The sequence below is a fragment of the Apteryx mantelli genome, chromosome 5 (genome assembly GCF_036417845.1).
Source record: "Apteryx mantelli isolate bAptMan1 chromosome 5, bAptMan1.hap1, whole genome shotgun sequence".
In the NCBI taxonomy this organism is placed as follows: Eukaryota; Metazoa; Chordata; class Aves; order Apterygiformes; family Apterygidae; genus Apteryx; species Apteryx mantelli.
Window position 1 is genome coordinate 9,830,789 of NC_089982.1, and position 8,472 is coordinate 9,839,260.

Here is an 8,472-nt window from a genome sequence, read left to right on the forward strand (position 1 = left end):
AGCTCGACTGAAACTGAACCCAAACTGGGGGAAACAGGCTAAACAGAAAAGTTTAAAGAAAATTCTTTCTGTATACACACATTTACCCATATACACACTTCCAAACTCCTCCTCCTGAAACAATGATTTAAATTATCTCTGTTAATATTTTATGCTGGATAGTTACAGTTGTCAAACAAACTATTCTCAAGATTCAGGGCTTCTACCTAGGCATTTATTTATTATTTTTCATCATTATTATTATTATTATTATTAATTTTAAATAAAACAAATAAGGATTCAGAGCCTATCCATGGCTCCAATTCTGCAAAGAAATAGACATGCATTTACATGGAAACAGAGAGAAAGCAAAGCAAAGCCTTGCAAGCCCTGAACTTGGAGAAAAGCTCCTATATGAGCCTAAAATGCTTTGCCTTTGTCGTCATGCATGTGAACACAGATTCAGCAGATTAGGGCCTCTCAAATTATTAAGATTCTTCTGCAATGCTGGGACTGAAGTACCCAAATGCTTCAGTGCCAGGGAAGGAGCACTAGGATGTCATTAGGTGACTCTTTTCTTGACAAACTAATTCTACTCCCTGTGTTTCAGCTAAGAACAAGCCTGGTGGGGAGTTTCATTTCGGGAGAAAAAAACAACACTGCGGTCTTGACCCATCTAGCCACAGGGGTCTACAACAGCTTTCATAAAACCTGTTGAGTTAGGCAGACTACCCAATCACTTTCCAGTTTAGTAGGTAAGGCTATGCCACATATTTTGTTCCCCCTGGCAGTTCCCTTTAGACAAAGTATTTTCTAGCACCAGCCGTGCCTTGCCACACGCTTGTTCCTCTTTCACTCTGGAGGAGGCTGAACTTGCAGTGATCTCATGGCAGGTTGCCACTTCTCTACTGCACTATGAGTTTCAAGTGGCTATCACAGATTACATTCCTTTAAACTAAATGTATTTCTTTTCCTTCGCCAATTCTTAGTCCACACTCAGAAGAGTTCCGTGCTTGTAGAGGCCCATCTTGAGTATCCTTAGTGAGATTTAATTTACAGTGATCCAACTCAGAAAAGACATCTCCCATACCTTTTCAGCTAGATCCAAAACTATTATTCCATAATAAAAATGCAGACCATTTTGTTTTTAATCATACACTTCTATTTTGAGTTGAGCGCACTTTAATCCATGGAGTTTTGTAATCTTCCACTTGATTTATTTCAGACTTAATGAGCTGGTAATAATTTATATTTCCAGCAGACTGCCTGAAACATGAAGCAGAAACTCACACACGTAAAGAACTTGAGGAGGGAACCTTCCTTCCCCGAAGCTCTGCGGGCATAAAATAAACCAACACTAAGACATGAAAGATTCAAATGAGATCTACCAGATACCACAGAGTGAAAGCCATGGATAAATGTTGATTTGACTCTAAGTTTTAATTGCTGTGCTAAACCGGACTGTTGAAAAAGTCATGTCGCACCTCAATACAGCATCAATCACAGCCAAGGTTTTTAAAGGCAGAGGGGAAATCCCCCCTTCGTGAAAGTCACTGGCCAAACTCCCATTGAAATCAACCAGGGAAGAGTTGCATGGCGAGTGTCTGAAGTTAGGCTCCTACCTTTTATGGAGGTATCCAGGCAAGCGGTTTGATTTTCAAAGGTTCCGAGTTACCAGCAGCTCTCAACGACATTTGAAAATTAAGCCACTTAATTAGATTTGGATATATGGGGCACTATTCTATGGCTTCAAGTGCACATTGAAGTACATGCCAACTCTTTCATGGCTCCAAAGATAGAAACTGCTTTTTTCTCCACTCCAGAAAAGCAGCAAGATTTGACTGCAAGCGATAGCAACAAGAGTTTCACATGTTAATTGTGTGTTTATGTCTAGTATGTGCTTTCCTACTCCCTCTGGGCATGTACAATTGACAGTATCATGTCATTATACTACTGAACTCTCATTTGGTTTGCCAAAGATGGCAAGGATAAAGTAGCTTTTTACCTATAAAGTAGCTTTGCTTTAATGGGAAAATACATGGGGTTTTAATCTTGTTTAATTTTAAAATCAGATCAAAAAACTTGCATCTTCTTGCATAGCTTCTTTTTAATTCAACAACAGGTTAAAAGTCAGCTCATCTCTGTATTTTGTCAGTCCCACCAAGCCCCAGAAAAGCGGGTGTATTTACAGCAGCTGTGTTAGGCAACCACATTCACTGCCAGTGTACACAAACTAAATTTTGTGCTTCGGTATGGCTACTGCAGTGAGGATCTGGCCTGCTCTGCTCTGTGTCATCTCCGTCTCAAGAGGAAATTCAGCAAATAAATCTAGTCTGTCTTTTTAACAGTGAAACTGATTTTAAGGATGATGCTTAAAATATTACTTTAAATGCTACATTCACAGTCCTGCTCTGCACTCTGTAAACAAAAGCTGATTAGCCAAAGACATTTTTCCCTGTAATTAGATTCACTCCTTGGTTTAAAAAAAGCCCTCTTAAGGGGTAGGAAAAAAAAAAGGGAATGTGGTATATTTTCTACGCTCTACACGAAGCTCTATGAATAATGTGGTTGTGCTAATCGGTACCCATTAGGACACTGAATCAGAATCCCACTGCCCCAAACAGGCTGCCTTTTCCTGATAATTACAATGCTACGAAGCAACCCCCCAACAATTTCGGGGCTAATCACAGAGAATCCTGTATACAGTGTAACATTGCATTATTCAAAAAGGTAATGAAATTCCAGGAAACATCAGATGCTGCAGGTACATGAAGATAATTTTGTTTTTATAACCAATTTCAGGCAGATAAATACTAGAATCCTTTCCAATTTTCCCCCCATGAAACTAAAGTGTCACTGAGATTTACAGCCCCCTCAAGTTCTCTTTTCAGAGGAACATTCATTTACATAAACAGATAATCCCAGATAAAAATTTCCATTAGACAAAGGTGAAATGGATCAATTTTCTCTGCCAAGACAAATCTTAAATCTTGAACAGATAGGGTCATTATTACACCAGGCCCATTTCAGAAATAATGTATTAAAAAAAAATCAGCCGATAGCAGCCATTTCCAGCTTTCCAATTATCTTTAAGAAAAGCTTATTCTGTGGACAATAAAGCACATTACTGCACAATATGATACAGTCCATAAAGATCACAATGTTTTATGAAAGGTTAAAGAAAGCTCAGCACATTTAGGGGAATGTCATAACCCACAAAGTCTTTCAAGACTTAACTGAATCCATGCGCAGGCTGTGCAAATATTGTGCTACGGCTTGCAGTGCTCCCTTCTTGGTATCAAAACAGCACACGAGGAAGCATATGCCACCCTGGTTCCACCTTGAATTCAGGTACTCGTGTGTCGTAAAACAGAAGATAAGGGGGGCACTTGTACAGATCTTCTTCCTCCAGGGAAGGAGTTAATTCACCCATCCCTACTTTATGTGCTGAGGAGGAAAAGATGGTCTCTCATGAATACTTACCAAACCATGAGGTCCCTTTGCCCTTGTCTTCAAGATCAAAGGACTTTCCTCAACTCATGAGGACATTTGACCACACAGAGAGACCCGGGAGGAGATCACTGTCTGTCTCACCTGGTGCGGTGCCCCATCCCTCTCCACCTCCACTCCCGAGCGGGCTTCGGCGATAACGTAGCAGAAGTGAAAGCACAGCCTTTCCTCCAGACCGTGCCCGCTCACTGCCCGGCCGTGGGTTCCTTCGCTTTCATGCCAACCGCAATAGCCCTCGATGTGATGCCAGATTAAAGTGGCCAGCTGTCCAGGCCCAAGCTCTGGGGGAACCGAGCATGGCAAGGCGGCAGAGGCAGGAATACCCTCCTGCCGCAGAGAGGCCGTGTTGCTCTGAAGTGCTACACAACTTCGTCAGGCCCCTGGGAATGGAGTTTATGATGGGTGACAGCAGCCAGAGTTATGTGCTAGAAATCACTAACAGACACAGCCATCAAAGCAAAAACAAGTAGCAACACACCTGACTCATGTTTTCATCTAAAAGGAATCAGACTTATTTGCCAGGTAGCTAGCTGCTACTTACAGACATCACATGAAGAATGAGGAGAGCAGTGATATGGGGCTGAGTGAAAGAAATAGGGATCATAAGAGAGAAGCTGCAGGAAGGCTTTATACCAGTCAGCACCAAATGCAGTCCTATAAAGTGCTAAGCACTCTCATGAATTAATGTGATGAGGCTGCACAGCCTTGGTGAGAGGCTTTGCAGGCCCTGAGAGAGCTTTAGAGAACATGATGTGTTACATCTGTAGATGTGCAGACCCTAGCTCTGAAACACAGGAAACTGAAATTACCTGTAAAGAACTGGAAAACAACAGGCAAGTCTGGACACACTGCTGCAAACAATATTCCACTGTACCACAGCGTAAGGCAAAGTCACTTTCATTTCTTTGCAAAGGGCAGCACAGGACCTCTGGCAGAACTAAAGCCTACACAGTCCTTTCCTGAGCAGGGAGCTCATTCAGTTACTTTGTCACTCGTACCTTCCACCCTGTCTGTTCTTGTTGAGGTTGGTCTTTTAGACTCAAAGCTCTGTGGAACAGAAACAACACGTTGTTTGCCATTTGCCTTTATAGCAACTAGCACTCAGGATCCCCAATGTCTTCGACCTCTGGTCATCACTGCAATAGAAAATGCCAAATCTATGAAGCAAACATATTAATCTTGGAAAGGAAGTCCAGCATCCACCTAAATGCAAGAAAGATGAGGAATGGTGGACCCGAACAAGAAATTTTCAAACTTCTGTTCAAGGCTCTTTGGGTTTTGTTTCTTTTAGGATTTTTTTCTTTGAGACACTGACCTAGGGGTCAGTTTCTTCACATTAGCCTGATCATATTGAGCAACTGCTATTTACCTAATAATAGAGACTGGCAACTGTGCTCCCTCTGGGGCCTCATCCCCCAAAGCCGCTATACAGCGGCTGTGTATTTGAATCCCTCAGAGAGAATTTAATGCTTCGTGAGAAGTTCCCCCATTCATAAAAGGGAAGATGGAGTACTATGGGTCTTCATGATAGCTAACTTGCTGTTCTGTAAGTACACTGATACTAACAGAGCAAACACTTGCACTTCTGAAAATAAGAACTCTTTTTCCAGTCTCCAGCTAGTCGACAAAAACTGAGACATATCCAATCTCAAAAGAAAATCTATCTGGAATACCTAATTGCTGGTTGAAAAAAAACAAAACAAAACACCACAGGACCAGTAATGAAAGGTTTCTTCCTGGAAACCCTTTCCTGCTGGAAATGCAACTACCTTTTACCAACATTAAAATAAAAACCTGACATTATGCAACTATACAATCATCTTATTAACTTATAACTATACATGCAGTTGATTAGTTAGTTGACAGCACTGATGTCGAATGAAATTATACACCCTGTAAAAGATTAACGCTCCTCCAAAATTGTATCTGGTCAGATTCTTCAAGCCAAGTTTGTGTCTCTCTTTCTGTTCTGTACAAAAAGGATAGAAAGCCTGTAGCCTTGTTTCAGAACTTTAAGAAAATTATAAGCTATTGAAAGAATCACTTCTTGTACAATTTTTGAATGAGTATTGAAATGGTAACTGAATGCCTTTTGTTTGAAAAAAAGGTCTTTTAGTAAGTTAAATAAATCGCCTAGTTGTGAATTTAAATAATTATTTTTCTTGGGGGAGGGGGGGAATAATTATTATTTTTCTTGGGGGGGAAAAAAATAAATAAAAAACCAAAGTACCTTTGCTTTGTTCCCCCCAACAAATAGCAAAAAGAGGAGGGTAGAGAAGGGACTTGGGTTGCCCAAAGAAGGGCCACTAGATGATCTTTCTCCTCTAGGTCTGGTCCCACATGCCTGTGCATAAAACAAGTTAACTGTTGTAACCCAGAAAAAATCCTAAGCTTTTCCTTTGAACCAATACAGCTACAGAGATCAAGCTGGTGTCTGCTCTGCCTTGTCACACAGCATTTCAGCTGAATTTGGATTGGCTGACGATGCAAGAGTCACATGGGTACAAAAATAATTTTGCTTTTTAAAATTGCCAGGCTACATGATTAAAGCGGCCAGGCACAAAAATCAGTATGTGATGAATAAACAGAAACTCGTGGTTCACGAGAAGACAATAAATGCCTGTCCTCATAATTTTATAAAATTGTTTTAATTTTGTGCTGAGAAAACCTTCGAAGTAGAGCCATACTTTCTTTCACTGTTATTTGAAACTTTTTTAATGTGTGAAAATAGTTACTATTGCAGTAGCTGGAGTATCAGTCATAACATCTAATGATGTGGAGATTGTTGCCTTATAAAAGTCACAGCTGGGTAGCTACATGGCTCAAGGCTAAAACCTACTTTAAAATCCAGTGTTTTAGGAGGCAGAATGTTTATTAAAACATTTTGCCCATTAAAAATATATGACACATCATTGGTCATTCCATGTGATGCAGTGCCAGCCCTTTTTTAGGCAGTCCACTTGGGATGACTGCCGAAAACCTGGCAGGCCTGCTTGACAAGTCCACATCCTAATAATTTACTAGTCCACCAAAAAGAAAGAAAAAAAAAGCAGCATTCCAACAGCCTAAAAGAAACTCAGCAGTGCCCTTGCATAGCATGCCCAGAAATTTGCGCTCACATATAGCCACAGTTGGTCTCTTTCCACTGCCAGTCAGAGACTGACATTCAAAAAGGTGATAATTGCTTGATCTCCTCATGTCAGAAGTTATCGTGAAATAATAATGAGGCTGTGGCTCTTTTTTTTTGTTTGTTTTGTTTTTAGAAATGTGATGGAGACAGAAACACAGATACTCTTTCATTGATTCCACAGGTATTTGGCATCCCCTTCTGAGAGCTGATGCGTGTCTCAACTTGGAGAGCACAAAGAAGAATACTATAAGACTAAAAAAACCCAAATCGCCCATCACCATTGTTTAAGGACAGACTTAAGTACTCCATAGCAAGGATCCCAGTCTGCATGGGAGAACTTTCTCTCTTAAACACATACGCACAATGAAGTCCGTGGGATTACCAGGGGGAATGGCTGCTCACTAATGCCAGTCCACCATCCGGTGCCATCTTAGAAAGAGCAGCAGCGTCTGCAACCATTAGTTCAGGAAATTATCTGAAAATCACTCACAGAAAGTTAAGACGACTTGGATACAGAGAAAGGGATGTTCAGGAGAAGTCACTTGTTCTCCCAGGTCTTAACATAACTAGGAATTCTCTCATCCCAATTAAAGATACGGCTGCTTTGACCACTCAGCATCTTCCTGATGAAAGCAGCAGTAAATTGTCACTGAGGAGAGCACAAATGTAATGGAATCAATTCCATAAATGAACTCAAAATACACAAAAAGCTGGCCTAGGCAGCCCACAGAGCACAACACAAGAAGCTGCTTTCCATACCTGCTCTCTTAGTGCATCTTGCTCTTTTTCTGACAACACAAGCTGGAAGAACAGAAACCAATCACCGCCACAGGGAGTCTGTCATAGACTATTAGTTTTTCAACAGAGTGCGAGTTATTTGTTGCTCATTCTACAACTCCTTCTCACTCCAGCTGGAAGCCACCATTTTCTCCATGTGCTGAGAAACATCATAGCAATTCACAGCTGTGGGCAGTGTTGTAGTCAGGCTTTTCTGTATTCTAGCAGCATGGCCAACAAGGTCTGCAAAGGAACCAAGATGACTCACTCGCTGAACCACTAGCCCAGCTTCTGCATACGAGAAAGCAGCTCAGCAGTACGAGAGCGAATGCAGACTAGACTGCAAGAGTACAAGGAGGATGGTGAGTCCTCAGATCAGGGCAGGTAAAAACACTTTGTTTGCTCTTTGCCATGTCACACGTAGCCGTATCTCTAATAGTGTTGTACTGGTGTTGGTAGAGTTATCTGTTCTCCCTCCGCAACACACAGTGGAGAGGCCAAGCACAGCACGGACAGAACAAAAACAGCGGCTGTTAAAATAGTTTCCCTGTATCAGTAGAGGTTTTCTCAGGGAAGCTCACAGGGAAATGCACACAAATATCTCCTGGGGAACCAAAAGAGCATAGCCCTTCCAGTGGACCTTTGATTTTAAAAGATCCCAGCTGAGCCATGCTATGGACTACCACTCCAGCAAAAAGAACACAGCATTTTATACTTTACACAAAAACGTCACCATTGCTACCATCCAGGAAAATAACCATGACCTCATTGCACACCCCCTTGTATGACGAAGCATGTATACTGCCATATTCATACTGTACACGTGTTCCCAAAATGTCAGCCTTTCCTAGTGATAGCAAAGTGATTGAAAATTAAAGTACAGTTCTGGGCAGGAAAACAAACCTATTAAAAAGAGAGAGACAAAGAGAGAGACAGACAGACCATGGCCATTGCCCGTAGCTGCTCCTAGCTGTCTTCCAAGTTCTATATATTAACTAAGCTTATGTACAAATGCCATTTTTTTTAACTGCTGTCAGCACTGGAGAGTCAATACAGCAGCAATAGAGCAAGCTGTT